Source organism: Dermacentor andersoni, chromosome 2, assembly GCF_023375885.2.
Source record: "Dermacentor andersoni chromosome 2, qqDerAnde1_hic_scaffold, whole genome shotgun sequence".
Lineage (NCBI taxonomy): Eukaryota > Metazoa > Arthropoda > Arachnida > Ixodida > Ixodidae > Dermacentor > Dermacentor andersoni.
In genome coordinates, this window is record NC_092815.1 from 192,700,217 (window position 1) to 192,719,835 (window position 19,619).

Consider the following 19,619-nt stretch of genomic DNA (forward strand, 5'->3'; position numbering starts at 1 on the left):
AGATGAGGTACTCGTTACCAACTGCAGAACATTTTCATTCGGATCCTGAAATCAATCCTTTACATTTTAAAACAAAACCCAAGAGATGAGTTGGCCACAAAGTTTGAATAATTTTATGTCTGTGTGTGCAGCACATCAAATACAAATGCTTGTTACATAATCTGTAGCAATAATGTGGTACTGTTGTATTGATGGTGCGAGCTAAACAATCCAGCTATATCAAAGTGGACTGCACGAATATTGTAGAACAGCTTTAGATGCCCTTGCAGCATCCATTTGAAGTATGCTGCATCGACAATGCAACATTGTCACACGGATAACTAGGCACGTAGTGAGCATATCTCGAACATCACAATGGCAGCTATTCCACAAGGATTACCAGTTCATAAGATGGGAAACTTGGCACAACTGCACAAGTAGCATGTGTTTTACCTGCACTGTTCTCCCAAGTTTTCTGTCTTGTGATGAAGCTGCTTGGTTGTGACAGAGCCCTCACCAGCTGCCTGGTTGAATAGGTCCATCATGGCAACATACACGTGTTCATTATGTATACGTATGTCGTGTTGTTGAGGATACTCGCATATTCGTGTAGTGGACATACTCACACTGTCCAAATCTAACACCACTCGGAACTTGGAGGAACTGCAAGTTTACTCGTACAACTGGGCAGTATGAATGCATGCTGTTATGTCAGGTATGAAATTCTAGAAGCAATTTCTTCCAACTTCAATCAGAGGTAGACGATACACTGCGCGCATGAGTGGCATGTTTCCATCTTGCACCCTTCGTTTCGGCATCGTTGTCCACTGGCAAGGCCATCTTGCACTTGTAGACAGAGCCCCTTGTTTCCGAAATGTTTGTGAGGAAAGAGCATTTGGTCTTATTCTGAACTGGTTGTCCAGTTATTCCTCATCAGAAAGAGTTTGGGCCATGTTTTCACATATGAGTGCCTCTGCTATACACATTTTGCAATCAAGAGGTCTGTTCAACTCCTGTGTAGTTCACAGAACTGGTGCTGAAAATGTTCAGGTTATGCTGGTGCCATGTGAATGCGGTTCAAATACAGCACACTTGAACACAGGATGTTGAAGTAAAGTGGGATGGGGATTACATTCTTGGCGATACAGCTTATTTGCTGTTACCTTGGTTGTTTAGCCCCTACAAAGATCGTGGGGCCACTCCTCAACCTTTCAAGAAATGCTTAAACAGTAGGCACAGCCAGCAAAGGGTAGCCATTGAACATGCCTTTGGCATATTAAAAAACTGAGGTTCGAGGCTGCCACAATAAACCAGTCTTGCCCCGTCATCCTTGGAGCATGTGTGCTGCACAAATGTACTGTGAAGGCATAGGTGACCTCAACAACATTTTAGACAGTTACCTATATGCATACGAGGACGATTTTGCCATCACAAGCAGCACTGCCACCTGTGAAACATGCAAGAAACGAAGAAAAACAATTGCCGAGATGGAGTGCTAAATTGGCATCACAGTTGTTTCTTCCGTCAACAGTATTTCTCTTCCACACATTCGTGGAGATGCATGTTCAGTGAAAATGCTCTAGATGCGATAAAAAAAAATAAAATTGCTTGTCCATTTATTGTTTTGTTTCATTAGCTTCAACCAGCCGCCCTAGCAGCTGCATTTTTCTCTATGGCAAGCTTCTCTATTTTGCTCTAGGTCGTCTAGTTTCTGTAGAAGTTTGGCTAATGCCATGCTGTCTTTCTTCTTGGTGACTTTCCGGGCCTCGTTGCAGTGGAAAGGCCCTGCTCCATCAGAGCCCATGGGCCTGCTCTACAGGTTCTGGCTGCCTGCAACAAAACATAGCAATACCTAGTAGTTCACTTATAATTTTACGTGACATGCTTTAAATGTTGCACTGAAAAGATTCTCCATCAGCATTCAAATGCATGCAAATATTTTATTGCAGTCTCCATGTGTGTAAATTTTGCTCTAGCTAGTTAACTTTGAGTAGACTACGAACGAGTGTTTGGGAACACCGACTGGGCTACCATTGCATTCACATGGTACTCATCTCTTTGCTTTCATGCAATCCTCTGCCCGGCAATGTAATGTAAATCACAATGGGGTTTATCACTTTTGAGCTTGCTGCTCCACTTGTTCCCTAAACATTCTTGTGATTTTGCTGTGACCAGCTGCCTCATTGCCGGCTGAAGACGGCACAATTCATGATATAGCTCATCCACGTTGATGGCTGATATGAACTGGAACACTGCAACAGCTTTCGCAAGGTCATTGAAGGTTAGTTTGCGCTATAAGTTCAAGCACTGTAGTTGCTTTGTTTAAAGACGGGGCGGTACGTGCATGGTAAACTGGGCACCCACATTGGGGCGGAATGGCAAGACAGCATGCGCAGCTGGCACCAGAATCATTCGTCGCTGCCATGAATTATGTGGCTAGCTGAGTCTTTTTTGGAAGCTTGGAGTGCTTGCAGCTGATGCATCCTCAAATGGTGGCCAGATGCAGGTGAACTGAAGATGAACGGGAAAGGAAGCGTGCTGCCGCAGTTTTGAAGGAGCTTGAGATCAAAAAGCAACGTGTTGGCTGATGCCAAGATGCAGGTGTCGCTCCTCCAAACCAAAATAAACTCTTTAAAGCAGGGAAACACAACACTGAGGCGTCATCCGCGGGGTGAGGGTATGTGAGGACAGTTGAGGTTGACTTATGAGCTGTTGAGAGAGAATCTCAATTGTGACAAAGTTCGGGCCTCATGCCACTGAGCTTGCTATCAGTTGATAGAAATAGCTCATATTCGAAAATATTTGCTTCTGTATGCATCTTTTTGTTCGTATTTAAGAATGTCCGACTCCATTTGCAATTTTTTTCAAAGACGTTTTATTTTCTGTGCATTTTACTAACCCCTCCCTTCTATTCTCTTTTTGAATAACATAGCCACTACTCCTTAGTATTCAAATAGGATTAAGTGGTCTTAAAAATTTTTTTTCATATTCTTGCTAGAGTGACAGCATCGGGCGATATGGTTTTAGCCCATTTTGACATGAAACATAGTCCTGCATCACTCAGGGAATATTGCAAAGGCACTTGGGGAAAAGCTGGAAAACTCAGGGAATTTGGAAATGTCAACTTGGTAGACACCCTGCATATAGCACCGCCTGGCATAAATAAAGCTTGGTGTTAAAAGCCAGCTTTGCTGAGGATTTGGAACAGCTTGTCCAACAGGAGCACTGCTACTCAGCATCTCCTGACAGCGATGCCCTGGGTGCTGTCAAGAGCGGGGATATCTAACGCAAATGAGCTGAAACGTATTGCTGTGCTTCTGCCTCTGTTCAAACATACTCCGGATAATTTACAGTACTCGTAGATCTGCGACTTGTCGTCTGATGGGAAGTCGCACAGAACACATTCAGTGAGTGTCATTGGTACGAAATTATCAGTAAGGGGTGTCACTGTGTGACAAAATATTCTAAATGTTGAGGCCAGCACCCTGAACGCATTCTCAACACATCCGGCAATAGAGAGTTTTAGCAGTGCCATATTACGGTACGGTAAGTGCGGTACAGCATAGACCGCTAATAACGTAGGTCGCGGGAGTCGGAAATCTGCATTATAAGCGGTACCGCACTATATCAAATACGCCATTTTTAGACTTATTCACATGCAAATATGGTCAACCCACCTTTTATTATGTCTTTTACAACTTAATGCGCAATAAAGGACCAGAATTGGACACTAAACAAAAAGTTTTTTTCTTTATCAATGAGAAAACGCCATTATCTTCATCTGGTGCTGAGCCTTCACCGTGCTATGCACTATCTCATCTTCAACAGCAAGCAGACGCTGGAAAGCTTTCTCGCTCAAGCCCTTCTGCGCACAGTACATACATCCTGAGCTTGCTGATGTAATCCAGTGCATCTCTGTACGAAACTTCCGGTCTGCTGTCTCCGTCGTAATCATCGTCCGATACATTGTCATCGCGATCACGCACTGCTGCTACAATTGCTTCGTCTATGTCTGCTTCTTCGCAAACAAAGTCATCACAATCCTCATTTATGAAGCCTTCGAATGTGTCATCCTGTCCAATAGTGTTGTTTTTCATCAGGTCCAACCACGCATCATCCGTGTTGAGGACTTCGTCGACATTGTCACCGCATTGGCTATCGTCACTCCTCGCATCAGGATAGCTGACCACGGCGTTGCGCATAAACCCCACCTTTGCGAAACACTTGGCGATGGTTGACGCTTTTATCTGCCATCAAGATGCTGTGATCATGTCGATGGCACTCTGTAGGTTTACCTTCATCGCTTTGTCTCTCTGAAGGTTAATCAGCACTCTTTTGCATATGTGCCTTTTATAGCGCTTTCACTGCGGCGATTACGCCTTGATCCATCAGCTGGCTCTTGGCTGTCGTATTTGTGGGCAAGAACTTGAGGCTCACTGCACTGAGCTTAAAATTAACATGATGGTGTAAGATTTGTCGGACGGTCCTACCGCTGTCGACCAGATGTAGGAGTCGTCGAACTATCTCGCCGCTGCCACCATTTGAAGGAGATGAAGGTCGTAGACAGGAACTCGGTGAACAGGATTTATTTACATATTAACAGTTTAAGCAAGATACATTGGCAGACTAGCACGACTCCCATATGGAGCCCGCAAAACTAACATACAGCAAACAGTTTACGAGCACACAGCTCACTAGTACATTTCTAGTATGACAGAGCACTCAGCTCCCGACAACGAGCACGACACGAGCACGCCCTAGCAGCCGGCAAACGCTGCTTATAAGCCCTTGCTCGACGTCATAGTTCGACGTCATTCAAGATGACCCGCCTTTTTGGAGGATGGGGTGTGCCGACTTGGAGGGTGAGGTGTGCTGGCTTGGAGGATGGGGTGTGTCGGAGCAGGAATGGTCGGGAAGGTTCGTCCAAGCATTGTAAACTCGCTGCCGGCCCGCACTATGGCTCACACACACAAAGACGCACACATTCGAACCCATACACACAAAGGCTCCGGAGTCGACGACTGAGGGCTTCGTAGAACTGTGCTCCGTCTCGGGTGATGCGGCCAAGTACCAATTTCCTGAGTTGATCGTGCTCCACGTGGCCGCCGGTCATCCGCAGTTCTCGGAAGGGCGCCCCGACTGGTGGGCTTGGAACACGTGCAGCGGGCTGAAAGCTGGCACGTTGCCACCCCGTACGGCCATTCTTAACAATGGGCACTGCAGTTGTCAAGAACTAGGAGAACTTGTCGTTTTTCCGACACCATGTCTTCATCAAATTTTTGAAGCCAAGTTGCAAATAGCTCCTGAGTCATCCATGACTTTCTGTTGGCCTTATATGTAATCGGCAGGCACTCGCTTTTCTTGAAACAGCGCGGCCGCGCCGACCTTCCGATCACAAATAAGTGCCTGTTGTCGCTGCCATCCATATTGGCGCAAAAGAGAACGGTAAACCGCTCCTTTGAAGCCTTTCTACCGGAGCAGCATTCGTGGGACAGTGCGAGTGTGCAATTTGGGAGCAAAATATAAAACATGCCAGCCTCATCCGCATTATAAATGTCCCGCTTGGCGTACTTCGCCAGCATGGTCTCAATGTTTATATTGAGCCAGGCCCGTACAGCAGAATCGTCAACTTGTGTGCTCTCCCTGGAGATAACACGGCAGCTTATTCCGTGCTGGTCTTTAAACCGCTGAATCCACCCATTTAATGGGTTGAAACTATCGTGGCCCAACAAGTTCGCAAATGACCTGGCCTTTGCTTGCAGAATCGGACCACTCATGGGAACATGCTGGGCTCGCACCTCGCAGAACCACTTGAACAAAGCGGCGTCGACATCTTCATACTTTGATGAACGTATCCGCCTCCTTGCTAGTCATCCATAATCTTGCGGTTGCTGTTGCACGTTACCCCTGTTTTTCCAAATTGCTGACACTGTTGTGTCGGCGATGCCGTACTTCTGTGCAACAGAAGCCTTCTTTAGACCACTTTCAACGTCTTTAATGATGCTTTGCTTTGTCTCCGGGGATAAAGCCTGCCATTTCCTTGAGTTGAAAGAATCAGGTGGCATGGCAACTTACCCCAGTGTGACACAAGTAGCGCGGCACAAATGCAAGACAAGGAAACACGTTTTCCAGTAGCTAGGCCTATGACGCTGGCAGCGCACATCCATGATAACAAGAGAAAAAGCAGAAGACCGGCGCATGTGCAAAGACAGCCTGTCAACCGACCACCCCCAGCGAATGGACCTTCCCAACGTTTCCTCTTCTCACCCTCTGAATGGGATCCGCCCATTACGGCAGCGGTGCGGGTGCTCGGTCTAGCTCGGTCCCGGTCTTCGCGGCGTTGCACAACAAAAAACAAACAATAAGGCTGCTAGTTGCACTTCTTTTCTTCGCACGCTGTGCCGTCTCCCTCTCCTCTATTTTTCTCCCCTCTTGCGATGGGTTTCGTGGGTCTCCTCTCTTTTTGCAGAGGGTGTGGGCACCGTAGTGCGGGGGAGTGTGCCCCCCTTCTCTTCGGAGAAACCACACTATATCCGGTCTTCCGTCGTGTGCGACCACACACTAAGCAGTGCGCTGACACATTGAACTCTATGGGAGGCGTACTGGTGGTCACATAAAACCGCATTATATGCGGTCCCGCACTAGAGGCGGTTACGTTATAAATGGTCTATGCTGTATACGGTACGGTATTACCGTTCAGTACTAACCTACCACGATGATCAAAGACGTTTTAGCTGCGTGTGCCTCTCGATGTGTACTGTAATGTGATAATAACAGCTAACAGTGGGGCTTTGCAGAATACAGTGACTATGTGCTGAGTGCGAAATAGTCATTTTGGCAAATACTAGAAAGCTTTAGCTCGTCCATGCACTCATTATTCTTTACAGAAGTGCCCGGCTACGGCAAACGTAGATGCCAGTCACAAGGCCAGTAGTGACACCTTGTGACACTTTGTCCTGCAACACATGAAACCTTTCTTTGTTACATGGTTGTTCTTATGTAATCTATACATAAAAAAGGGTTTGTTTGCTGTAAGATGCACCGCTGCTGACACCTTACACCAGTATAATATACCGTATTTACTTGAATCTAGGCCGACCCCGATTCTAAGCCGACCCCCTAAAGTCCGAAGCCAACAACAAAAAAACATATTACCTCGAATGTAGGCCGAACAAAAAAAGCGAGGACAGCGTTCACAAAATGCAAACAGCATTTATTGAATCTGAACGTGCAGAGCTCATCCAGCGTCGTCGTCGCTGCTACACTTGTCGCTGTGTTCCTTGTCACTGTCACCTTCAAACAGTGCACTATCTTCGGTACCGTCAAGTGCATTAGATATGATGCACTTTTTAAAAGCATGCATGATCAAATTACCTGGGATGTCGCGCCACGCTGTAGCTACCCAGCCTGCCAGCTGCGATAGCGATGCACGTTTGATGTGGCCCGTTGCCGTTAGCATGTGGTCTTTGTCAGTCAACCAGTCCGTGTAATATTTCCGCAGGCGATCCTTGAAAGGTTTGTTGATGCAGACATCAAGTGGCTGCAACTGGCCTGTCATGCCACCCAGTATGACAGCGAGGTCTGTGTTCGCTTGGGCGAGCGCAGCCTTCACGTTGTCGGTCAAGTGCCCACCGTAAGAGTCGACGACAAGGAGCGAGTTCTTTGTCAAAAGGGCTCTAGGATGCCGTCGCCACACAATCTTAACCCACTCTTCCACCATCACGCACCCATCATCCACCCGTTCTCATTTGCCTGCACAATGACATTTTTTGGGAAAGTTTCTCGAGCAGGCAGTGTCTTCCTTTTAAATATCATATAAGGAGGGAGTTTATGTCCAACAGCTGTGCAGCACAGCATCACAGTTGCGCGCTGCTTCGCGTGGCCCACAGAGTGCACCTTCACCTCCTTGGCACCCTTTTCATTCACAGTGTACGCCACTGGCATATGAATATACACAGCTGTCTGGTCGGCGTTGCCAATTTGCCCGAGGTTGTAGCCTGCCGCTTCCCTCTTTCGCAGCACGTAGTGTTGAACAGCTGTCAGCTTTTTTTCGAAATCGCTTGGCAGCTTCTGGGTGATTGAAGTGCGACGTCGTAGGCTGAAGCCGAAGTGTTTCATGAATTTTTGAAGCCAGCCCCAGTTGGCTTTGAAATCCTTTGGCGTTAGGCCTCGCTCCCTCGAAAGTTCCCTAGCTTTCGCTTGGAGCACTTCTGTTGTCACTGGAAGGGCAACTGCTCTCTGCATCCGAACAAAGTCGTCCAAAACTGTCTCCACTTCATGGTGACGGCCTTTCTTTGGTCCGCTAAATGCCATCCTCGTTGCGGCGCATGCAAAAAGCTGCTGTCGTTTTCCCCTTCAACGATGGATGTTTTTCTTGTCGACACCGAAGTCCCGCCTGGTTTGAAGGTTCGGCGATGCCTCTGCGGCTATCACAACTTTTAGCTTGAAAGCGGCACTGTAGTGGCATCTCCTGCTTGGTGCCATTACGATAACACCACATTGCACACCGATACGGCCGACACGACTCATGTCAAAAGGGCGACCTCACTTGTGTACGGCTGGCTACTGGCACGGCTAGTAGCGGCTGCGATACTGACTTTTCTAGATGACGCTAGCTATGCACCATATTTAGCAGTTTCAAGGAAAAACTGGCGCATTTTTTAAAATCCTTGAATATAAGCTGACCCCAGAGTTTAGAATATGATTATTTGAAAAACCTATCAGCCTAGATTCGAATAAATACGGTAGTTAGTTACTGCAATAGAAACTCTGTGTCCCCTCTAAGTAAACTTAGCATTACTAGATGGTGCCACCAACCTGAAGTGTATTTTTATGCCACTTTTTATTTTCTGTTTTTCTTTTTGATGATTTTCTCTTCTTTTAACATTTGTTTCTCATTCAGCCAGAATATATTAATCGCCTGTTACAAAAGGTATGTACGGCCACAAGCTCAGTTAAGTTCAGCCCAAGTTTACTTTCCAGTCAGAAGGGCTGTCATACTTGCTGCCACTTCGTTGTGCCACAGAAGGCGAATTAAAGTGAACTGTTGCCTCGGTCCCATCGCGGTGAAAGAAGCACGCAAAACGTGGCCATGCACTACATGGCTGACGCCAGTTTCTCACTTTTCTGGCTTGGTGCGGCTCGGCTCATAAGACACGGTGTGAGCCGAGCCTTACTGACTCCTTATCGTCGAGTATGCTGTATGGAAAGTCTTTCCGTATGGTAAAGTGCGCGCACGTGCAGTCCTCGACTGGTACAGTGTTACCGCACTTACCGTACGGTAACTTGGCACTGCTAAAACTCTATAATGATGCAGAACTTATCAGGCATGGATATAATTGAAGCATAACCTTGCTCTGCTGAGATGATAGTTGAATGTGTGCAGTTCTTCTTCAAGAAACCTGCTAAGGTACGACCAAAGAAACTTTGGTCTTAGTTGGAATGGGTCCTGTTGCCAGCAAACCCATAAGGGGACATGACAGGACAGTGGGACGAACTGAAAGAGTGGTAGCTTCAAGACACCTTGGTTAAGGCATTTTCCAATCTTTGATGCTTTAAACACACCACTGTCACTCTGCTATCGATATGTACCAACATATGTGCCATATGTACATACAACCTATTTCCAAGAGAAAGGCACCCTGGTTGACAGCTCGAGCTGAAAGTACAGGAAGGCTTTGCATCGTTTGAGCGGGAAGTCAGATGCTCCGAATGCCAAAAGAAAGGTCTCAAACATGTGAAACCATTGTGGCCATGGAACCGGTGGCAGTGGAGCGAAACCGGAGAAACTCGTGATGCGGCCAGCGTGGCCTTCAGAAAGAAATTAGAACTATCTAGGACCCTCGTCGCCAATGTGGTATTGCGGCCTGCAGGCCGATGAAAAAAAGAGCGAACCAGCCATAACGCAACGAATTATCCCCCTTTATTTGATGACACCCAACTATATACGTGGGTTCAACAGTGCCACTGTCATTCACAGGGTTTCTAGACAGGATATCAAAACCAAAACTACTAATACAACAGTCAGACTGATCACATTCACATCAAGTCTGATAAGTTTCCGTTGCCCAGTTCTCCAAACAGACGACCTATGCACTATTCCAGACATATTTAACATGATAGTTTCCTATTGCGAAACCCAGTGTCCAGTGTCATGCCTGATTATGGACCCAATAAATGCTTCAAAGCTGTGTATCTACCAGCACATTGGGACACTAGCTTGCTGGGATTCTTGGCCACTGGATTTGAGCATTGGTACACGGCTTACACTCACATAAGTGTATGAGAATTTATAAGAATCACTGGAGAAAACTTATTACACGAAAATGAGGCCCATAGAAGGCCACCTCACACCGCTCTTTTTATGCACTGCCCTTGTCTGGCACTCTCCGCAAAGAGATCACTGAGGGCTTTCTGTGCTTTCTGTGCTACCACTTCCCTACAGGTAGCCCGCTTGCATTTTCTGTGATCACCTTCTTGAATGTGACAAGCCAAAGGCTGAACAATGAACAAGTTTAATTTCGAAAAGGAGCCCAGGCAGCACCTGGCGGCGGATTTGGTTGCAAGCTGCTGCTTGATATCTTGTGGCATTACTATATAGCGTGCTTCTTTAGTGCTGGTGTCTCTCAGTCGCTTTCACCTGATGTCACTCTCGTCCTGCTACATCGTGTCAACTACATCTGAAATATGTATGCACAATTAAGCAACTATTTTGAAGCCTATATGTAAACGCTGAGCCTTAATAAAGGGGATTCTGTAATAGACTAGCAATATAATTGTACTTATATAAGGCTGCTTCCAGCAGACTTCTAAGTAATCAAAAGCACTGCAGCAAGAAAATGTTACTTGCCCCACATTTAATAGAACATACATTCATTATATTTCTTCTCATTGAGTGACATCAATGAGTGCTCACCCAGTCAAAAAAAAAAGTACTAATTGGGCCCAATTGGCAAATTTCTGCTTGTTTCCAATTGGTTCCATTTGTGTAATAATAGTACCTAATTGGGCCAATTGGTTGTATGCCATTTGGATCAAATGGTGTAGTTGGCATAGAACCAGTTGGCTCACCTGTTGCAGTTGGCACAGAACCAATTGGGCTAATTGGCATGGAACCAAATGGAAGAAGTAGAGGGGTCAAATGTTCTCGACTCTGCACTGCCGGTCCTGTGTGAACCTGCCAAATTAGCACAGCAATAAGGAACGATATTACTACTTGTCGCTCAGCTAGCTGGTTCATACCTAATGTCATCTAATATGATGCAAAACAATATGAACAGCACAGAAAGAGTGTCTCTTCATTAATGCTCTTTCTCGGGCTTTTCTTACTTCACATCATACAGCACAACTTAACAAGGAGCCACTATTGCAAGATAACTACATGTGACAAAGAGGCAACAAGGGAAAGATGTATAAGAAAGCTGTATTATTAAAAAGCACATAATGCACGGTACTGCTCTATTGATGCTTTGTCTAGGTGCCACTGACTCCACTACCTGTAGAAATTGATAAACAAGAAAGACAGCATTGTGTATACCTCCTGAAAAACCTGTTGCCATCAAAAACTGGCAACATTGGCAAGCTGGAATTAAATAAAAGGCACTTCAACTTTATCATTCATTAACTTTATCAGATTCATTAATCCACCCAGGTTTATGAGACTAGAAATTAAATTTGCAGTTTACAGCTAAGATTCAAGCAGCAAGACATGAACTCAAGAAAATTGTTCCAATCTGCGTATGTTTTTGCTGTTTTATCAATGTTGGCATTTTCTCGCCCACATCAGGGTGCCCTTGTTTTTCCAAGTGCCGCTTGTAACACGCTGTCAAAACATAGGTATTTAAATGATTAAAACAAGCAGAGGTAGTTAAAAATCTAATGCAGCAAAAATTAATTTCAAGGAAAACAAAAGAATGAATAATACTTTGCTTTGGGTAGCTGCAGAGGAATGAAAATTTTACATTGCATTCTCAATTGTGGAAAATTCAAATGGCTTCTTGTAGCAGCAGAAAGTTCCTCAATTGTAGACATTTTAGCCTCATTAGCAGGGTATTTTGAATAGGTACTTGACAAAAAAACAACAATGCAAGCTCTGGAACTCTTAAATAATTTCACAAGGCTATCGAGACATGAATTCCATATAGAAGGAATTATAAAACAGTTTGATTAAAGACATCTGTTCTAAAGTTAAGAAATTCATAATTTATCAAAGGAATTTCATCTCGCCAACTGCATAAATAAGTGCAACTGGTCTACCGAAATTTTTCGGGAAAAGGGAGGGAAGGGGTGCACCTTGTAAACTGAGAAGTGTGGCAACTTGGCTGCTGTTTTTTTTTTTTTTTTTTCATTCACACCTTAAAGGCCCATTTTGGGCATTACATAGGGTGGTTATGGTTGCTGCTGTGTAAGATCACCGCACATTCATAGGCACACTGAATAAATGAGGTAAATGTTAACAGAGGTGTAGTCACCTTGAATGACAGATACCTTCCGTGGTGTCATTGGCTCCTTCCTTGGATGGTCTGGGAATCGAGGGCAATGCTTCCCTGCAGAAAGTAACACATATTGAGAAAATTCAAAAGGTACATTGAAGGCTGTTAATTCCCGGTTTTCCTGGTTGGCACACACCCTACGTTATGAGAAAAGTGTTTTGTGCTGTGTGTTTATGAGGTGGAGTTTAGCTCACGGACCTTTTCCAGGTGCCATGACGCAAGGCTTGTCTTTTTTTGGAGCGATTGCGAGTCTCGCCGCTCCTTAGGTGCAGGTGTTGTTGTTGTTGTGTCCATTGCCTCTTTTGAGGCGTTGGACACGTGCTCTTCTGAGCGCTGCATTTGACGTGAAGGCCTCGCCATGTTGGACGAGACATTTGAGGCCACCAGCCCGAAGGACGATGGCCCCTTCTTCTGGGATGGCGGAGCAGATGATGTCGCCGCCGGTGGTGGTGAAAAACTTTATTGATAAGAAGGCCAAAAGTAAGGAAAATTAAAATTAAAAAGGAGCATTGTGGGCGGCCTTCAGGATGCCAGTTGTGGCGTCCAGGCCATGCCTAGTCGCGACGCCCTCCGCCCAGTTCACCAGCCAAAGTTAGAGTTCCACCTTGGTGCTGGACAAAGCTGCCTCCCACTGCTGTGGACTGGTTAGGTGCCAAGAGGCAGGAGGCAAGTGTGCCAGGCAGGATAATAAGACGTGAGCGTAATTGGCGCGGGAGCCATCACATAAGCGGCAGGCCAGCGAGTGCGTCCCGGGGTGGATGGAGGAGGGCAAGACATGCGGGAGTAAGATAGGTGTGGGCCTGAAGGTGGCACCACAAGTGTTGGTGGTGCTGGGAGAGGGGTTGGTGCAGAGGGGGGAAGGCGAGACGAGAGAGGCAATGGTGCAACATGAGATCGTGGTACGTGAGGAGCATGTTGCGCGTTTCCATTTCCGGCAGGGGCAGCCCTACCAGCAAAATTTGCTAGAACCAAGCATGTTAAATCATCAGTGGCCAAGCTGTCCAAGCAGGTACCGCAGGGACCGCAGGTACTGCCCTTTGTCGCGAACTTGTTGACCGCCGCTTCCGCCGACGGTGAGCCAGTCGCACGTGAAATCTCGCCGGCGTCCTTGGCGGCAGCTTCCATTGCCAGCGCTGCCTTCACGCCGTCGTCCAGCGACGGGTCGGGAAGCTCCAGGAGTCGCGTCTGCATGGCGGGGTTGTTGATTCCGCAGACGAAACGGTCCTGGAGCAGCGAGTCCAGTTGGTCCCCGAAGGCGCAGGCACTCGCTAGCTAACCCTCGTAGCGCAGCAACAAATTGCCCGAGGGTCTCTCCTTCCCGGCGGCTCCGGTTGTTGAAGCGGAAACGCTCCATTAGCGTGGACAGTGCTGGGTTAAAATGCGAGCGCAGTATGGCAAGCAGCTCACCCAGCGTCTTAACGTGCGGCGTGGCTGGCTTGAGAAGGTCGAGCAAGAGGCTGAAGACGCGGGTCCCGCAGCTGGCCAGGAAAATGTCCCGCTGTTTGGCCTCGGGTGTGTCGTTTGCCCTGAAGAACACGTGGACTTGCTCCTCGTAAATTTGCCAGGCGGACCCATCTCCCTCGAACGGCTCGAGCCTTCCGTACAGCAGCATGGCGACAGCAACGGGGGGCGGTGTTTCGCCGCTCGCGCCGGCGTGGGACGCTCCGTAGGTACTCGTCGCCAGCTTCGTCGCCAGAGTCACGAGGATCCCATCTTCGTCGCCAGTGTCACAATCCACCCCGGGTCGTGAACAAGGGAGGGCTTCTGGCACCCTCCGATAGACGGACGCCCCGCAGCGTGGTGGTGCTGAATGATTACTGACCGGCGAGCTGCCGTGCTCGTCGGTGTTTATTGTGGTGCGGGTGACCACTGTTGCCTGCCGAGCTATAGCAGGCCGCCGAGCTTGGCGGGTGAACCAAGATTATGTCCGAGGGGGCGTCACCTACTTGCTACACTCCCCTTCTCACCAAGCCTGCATGCCTTCACTTTTGTGCTTCTGGAGCAGGTTTCAAAGCGCTGTACCCATGCGTATTTGTATATGATTGATGCAGTCTTCTTTCTGTACATCTACGAAGCCATACATCTTTGCATCCTTGATAGCATTAAAAAAGTGCGGCTGTCACCGTCAAACAGCATGGTTGTGTACTTTACTTTGTTGTGTTCTAAAGAATGCTGGAACAAGATCGATGCAGCCTCAACTTCCATTTGGCCAGATATGCAATCAGTGTTCTTCTGGCACTGATGGGATTTCTTCCACCTAGCATACTCATCAGAGTCAGGTTTGGGTTCAATTTCACAGCCCGAACAAAAGTTCGAAAGCACGACGTAGTCCAGGATGTAGCCAGTAAATAGCTCCGCCACTGCACCTACTCGTATGTGCGAAGAATGGCCCCACATCATCCAGATGCCATCAAAGCACACAGAAATGTTGCCTTTGTATCCAAAACACAAGTTTTCATAAACTGCAACCACTTTTTCTGCGCACTGCACCATAACAGCCTCAGTTGCACGCGTCGCACCGGGGTTCAGAGTTTTTTCAAATGCCGCTGAAGCATCTTGTTATGAAGACCTCGGCCAGACAGGCCCATCGCTGCGAAAATGTCATTCGTGGCTGCCTGGCCGTTACCTGTTGTGAGCATCGCGTGCCCGGCAAGGATATTAATTTCAAACGAGTTGCATTTCTTTTTCCCCTGTACCTGTCGCGAACTCCACTCAGTCGCTATCCTGCTGCACCACTCGCAGATCAGCATCACTTTCACTGTGAGGCCGTATTCGCGATCTCCTGTCACCATCTCCACGCATCCTTGACAAGTCTGGCAGCACAAAACGCTAAGAAGGGAGTTTACCTCCCGCATGTTGACGGCAGTAAACGCTGCCTTACATTCGTGTGTTTGTCTGTGACCGATGCTGCCACGCCGCTGAGTTCCGTGAATGGCTCCATCCTTCGCATCGTTGCTGCCATCGACGCAAGCCGCTCAAGCGTGGCCTTTTCACGAGTGCTTGCCTCCTTCACATCGCTGTTGGTGACAGTTTTCAAGTCAATTATAACTCGGCCGGAGACTGCAGTCGCGTTGGGTGCGCTGTCCGGCGATGCAACTTCCAGCGAGGCATTGTTTTGTTCTCCGCGGAAGCCGGGTGGTTGCCCGTCCGTGCGTCGGTCAGCGAGTCTGGCATCCACAGGCGCGTTTGGTGCACTGTCCAGCAAAGCATCATCCATCGAAGCATTTTCTGCTTCTCCGCGGCTATCGGGCGGCTGACAATCTGCAGAAGTGATGGGCGCACTGTTCAGCGACGCGCCGTCCAGAGAAGCATTGTTTGCTTCTCTGTGGCTATCGGGCGACTGCATGTCTGCACTTGCTCCTCGTCGGTCGCTGACTTCAGATGGAAAAAAAGACGATTCCCGTACTTTCTTCTTTGTTTTCCTTTGTCTCCGGCCAAATATGTACATCGAATGGTGCTTCTTCGGTCCCCCGGGCATAGTTTTGTACTGTAGCAAGGACTTGCTCAAAGTGGCGGCATGTGCAGTTTCCTTCAACAAGCATTGAAGAAAACCTTGCGCTTGTTTTATTTTACTGCGGCTGGCCGAGAGAGGATGGGAAGCCGGACGCGTGAGCTTTCAAACAAGACCAAGATGGCATGGGCGTGACTTTTCGTTCTTGCGCGGCACGCCGTCAAACCTAGCGCTGTTTGTCCTCAAATTAAAGGGTGCTTTTAGAAACTACACTATTTTAAATCGACATTATGGTGCAATTACGCATCAGATTTAAATGGAAATTTGCTCAAAGGTGCAGAATTATGCCAGGAATCCAGAAATGAAAAGATAAGAAAATCGGGTTTTTTGACCGATTTTCGGTCCCAAAGAGCCGTGTCTCCCCTTAAAGAATTTTGTGCCAGCAATGATATTACATTGTCAGTCACATCAGAATTTGAAGTTTGAATGCAGGCAACCAGAGAAGCTTTTGTCGATAAACCTGTTATCAACTTGAAGGATAGGTTTCAAGTCTATCCAGCTCTGGCAAAATTTGCAATATTGTTTGCCAGGGAGTGCTACCGGGACACCGTGGCAAGCAATGGCACTGAAGTTGCTTGTGCCTTGTAGACACTGTGCGCAATGCTACGAAAGCTTTACACCCCTGATATGCGGAATAACATGTAGCAGAACTGTTTTAAAAGAAGAGGCTACATCAAACTCTAGAGATTATGAGGTGCTGTCTTGGCTTGTCTCGCATTGCCTCAACAAGGCGACACGCCGTCTGTGTCCAGCCTCCCTCCTGGTCCGCAGCAAACATCGGCCACCTTTTGGTGGTGTCTGCAACAGCTGCATCAGTCATGCCGAAGAGGGCACGTGTTGCACCTGTGAAAAAAAGGTTCGGCAGGTGTTACACTTTTGTAGCACAAGAAGGCGAAAGCCTGCTGCGCAATTGGTAATACATGAAGTTATACAGTTGGGGTTGAACTTCTTTGTAAGACGTAATGAGCCACAACGGGAAGTACACGTGTGGCACTAAGGCGACCTCCTGAACGCCACATATGAACACTTAACATAGTACCTAAAGTGCTGTATGTTATTGCATGCACAAGGCCACACCGTTAGACAGCAAGATGGCTGCAACGTGATGTGTGAAATCAGACATGCACTAGGCAAACGTTTAGTAAGCTAGAACCGTGGAGCAGCCGTGGCTTCAGGGAAGTGTGCTCGTCTTGTACCCCGGAGTGCCCGGGTTCGTTACCCAACCAGACTGAAACGTACCAAATTTTCTTTTCGAAGCCACCAATTTACTTTGTTTACAGGAACCTCCACGAGAAATTTGACGTCAATCCAAGCATTTCTTTGTGGTGCCGGCCATTTTTCGTCAATGTCACAGCCAACATAGACACCTAAGGCTTCGCCTTAAAATTGCACACCTAAATGCATAAATCTGTCTTCTGAAAATTTTGAAACACATTGTTTTATGTTGAACTTTTCTGTGTTCCCCTAAGCAACCTGTACCTTAGTTGTGTAGCTCAGTAGTAAACCATAAAATTCCTTGCGTGCTTTCATTATAACCTTAAAAAATAGGAAAGTTCATACAACACAAACTAAGATGATCGAACTCTGAACTGGGGAAGCAATGATTGTAGCGAAACTCTGCTTCAACCTTGTTGACTCTTACTCCAGATGGCACAACTATGCAGTATTCATGAGGCTAGCCACTGTTGAAAACTGAGCAAAACAGCATCTATAGCACATGCTGCCAAACAAACACATCGGTAATGGAGTGTGTGTAATATACTGATCATGGTCAAATATTTTATCTCGACTGTAACCGCAACACCATAGCATAGAGAAGTCTATATAACACTAACTCTCGTAATGGGGGAAATTTTGGAAGCCCAGCAGAAGACAAAGTATTATTTGTTTAACATTGATGCTTACCAAGCAAAAAATGCAGCACATTTGTGAGGCTTTTGAATGGAAATTTTGCCCCTGAGGAGCCGGCCCAGCTGCACTGCAGTGCAACTGTCTTGGAGACAATTTGTCGGAGCACCCTGCTAACTCCGTCTTTTGTATCGCTGCCACCTTTCAGAAAGAAATAGCCAACCTGCAACACAAAATGCAATACAGTACACTCTCGATGATACGAATTCCTCGGGAGCACACAAAATATTTGTATGAGCCAAACCAAGCCAATCTCAACATGAGAATGAACGCGAACTTTATTGGCCATAGCTACTTCCGGCCGGAAAAGTCCGTTATGCTTGCGTGCACTTTCTTGCCCTCGAGGTCGTTGACGAGACCCACCTGAAAGGCATAAAATCGTGCAGCGGTTTCGTCGCTCACGTTTCCGGCACTTACGTGCGGCGCAGTACATCGAGAGCATTAAGGCAGCTGGTCGCACACGTCGGTATCTTCACCATCGCTCTCAGTCTCGACTTCATTCACTTCATCGACCAATTCTTCAATGGATCTTGACCTGCAGGTCGCGACGTTGTCGTCTGTGGTGACGAAGTCGTGAGCAGAAGCTTGAGTTTGCAGACTCCCCCAGTCTTCAATTCCAAAGTCCTCATCGGGCTCTTCATTTTCTCCCGACGGAGCCGCATCCCGTGCCATTTTAAATCCACCTTTGCGAAAACAGTTCGCGATGGTGTCCGAGGTCACATTATCCCAAGACATGGCCAAAAAATGCAACATATCGAGCAGGCTGATCCACAAATTCTCATCTTTGCGATCAATCTTTGCCAAGAGACGCCTTACTAAAAGTCCTTTGAAGTGATGCTTCACGTTCCGAATTATTCCCGCATCCAGTGGCTGCAAATGGCTCGTAGTATTGGTAGGTAGGAACCTTACGGTGACATTGTTAAAGGTCGTTTCCTTTGGGTGGGGCAAACACTGATCTAAGAAAAGCAAGATTTTTTTTTTTTTTTTTTTTTTGCAGCCATTTTTCGATCCAGGATCGTGCGCAGCTCGCGAAAAAATTCCGCGGTCATCCACACTTTCTTGTTCCCTTTGTACAAACAAGGTAAATGTCCTGCCGATCGAAAGCACCTCGGCTGTTCAGACTTGCCTATGACGGTAAGCTGCATTGTCTCTGAGCCGTCATCATTCATGCAAAAAAGCATGGTGATTCTCCTTATTTTTTTGGCCGCCCTGGCAAGCCTGGCCCTTCACACACAAGCTCCTCTCTGGTTGAAAAAGAGGCCCACCTCGTCAGCATTAAATACGTCGCAGGGTGCATAGTCCGAAATCAGCGCTGGCAGCGTGTTCCGCCAGTCGCTGACAGCTGACTGGTCCACTTTTTTTCCTTCACCGCAAATGGCTCTGTAGACAAGCTCATGTCTCTCTTTAAAACGATGCAGCCATCCCCAAGAAGCTTGGAAATTTTCAATTCCCAGGGAAAGCGCAATGTTGTCGGCCTTCTCGCGTAGCACCTTGCTGTCCATGTTGACACCGTCCGCTGTAATTTCACCAAACCATGTTAGCAGGACCTCTTCCAGTTTCACGTGTGTAGCTGTTTTCGCCTGTTTGACGTTCACGCCGAAGTGCTGGGCATTCTTCATCACATCTCGCTGCCCAACAATGGTGCACAGCGTCGACGGTAGTATGTCTAGCTCCTTTGCCAACTCGACACGTTTCTTCTTCAGGTTGTCGTCAACCTTCTTGAGGATATC

At 47.2% G+C, this 19,619-nt stretch overlaps 1 long non-coding RNA gene across 1 annotated transcript; it reads right to left on the bottom strand.

The window, feature by feature from the left end:
- Positions 1 to 1,583: 1,583 nt before the first annotated feature.
- LOC140215988 (uncharacterized) lies at positions 1,584 to 13,771 on the bottom strand. The gene is made up of 2 exons (XR_011892621.1): positions 12,450 to 13,771; positions 1,584 to 1,809 (listed from the first exon to the last, which is right to left on the bottom strand). It is a non-coding gene; the product is annotated as an uncharacterized lncRNA (long non-coding RNA).
- Between the last annotated feature and the right edge of the window lie 5,848 nt (positions 13,772 to 19,619).